Below are 1,063 nucleotides of genomic sequence, written 5' to 3'. Positions count from 1 at the left end.
GACCTTTTCAAGTATGTTTCAATTTGTTGTCATGGTTGGGGGAGGGGCTGGGGGACAGGATGAGGGAGGGTAAGGGTAGATTAAAGGGCCCAAGGTCCTTTGCCCCTTGAGATAAATAATTCCCTTGGGCTTCTGATACGTATGAATCAATTTACAGTCTTGGAGTTTACCTCTCCAGGTTACAACAGCCCTTGGAAATGCCATGTCTACTTTTATTTTCCAATGTCAAAATTAATTTTTGTAATAAATGTTTATTTTTCAAATCGATTTTGTTTAAATCCTGAAATTCTGCAGTAAGAGAATTGGGACTCCCGGACTGGAGTAATAGCTAATAAGCTGGTAAAGGGCTTGCTAGCATGCCAGAAGCCCTCGGTTGGATTCCCAGCACTGCAGACAATCAGGTGTGATTGTCTTTGAGAAGCAGAGGTGGGAGAATCACAAGTTCAAGGTCATCCTCAGCTAAACAGCAAGTTTGAGGCCAGCCTGGGCTATTTGAGATCTTTTCTCAAGACAAAAAACAACAAACAAAAAAGTGAAAATGAGGTGAAATTAAGGGAGAAAAAAATAATTAGGACTTCAGAAGTGACTTGAACATCTAAAATTTTTCTGGTAGTCTTGTTATTTGAAATTTGGGATGTCTGTTCCTATGTCTCTCACAAACATTAGTTTTTAATTTTAAATTAGGCATGTGTGTGGGAGTATATGCAGGTGCCAAGGAGGCCAATTAGGCCTTGGATTTCCATTAACCTTGAGGTTGAGGCAACACGGGTGCTGGGAGCTAGACAGGTCCTGTGGAAGGAGCAGCAAGTGCTCTTTGTTACTGAGCTATCTCTCCAATAGCTACATTTTTTAAATAGATCCATTTGGGGACTGGAGAGATGGCTCAGTCTGGTTAAGAGCACTGGCTGTTCTTCTAGAGGTCTTGCGTTCAATTCCAGCAACCACAGGGTGGCTCACAATTATCTGTAGTGAGATCAGGTGCCCTCCTCTGGCCTGCAAGCATACATGCAGGCAGAATATTGTATACATAATAAATCTTAAAAGTAGATACATTTTAACTTAG

Source organism: Arvicola amphibius, chromosome 12 (genome assembly GCF_903992535.2).
Source record: "Arvicola amphibius chromosome 12, mArvAmp1.2, whole genome shotgun sequence".
Taxonomy (NCBI): Eukaryota; Metazoa; Chordata; class Mammalia; order Rodentia; family Cricetidae; genus Arvicola; species Arvicola amphibius.
The sequence above is the reverse complement of the archived record's forward strand: the minus strand, read 5'-3'. Positions refer to the sequence as shown.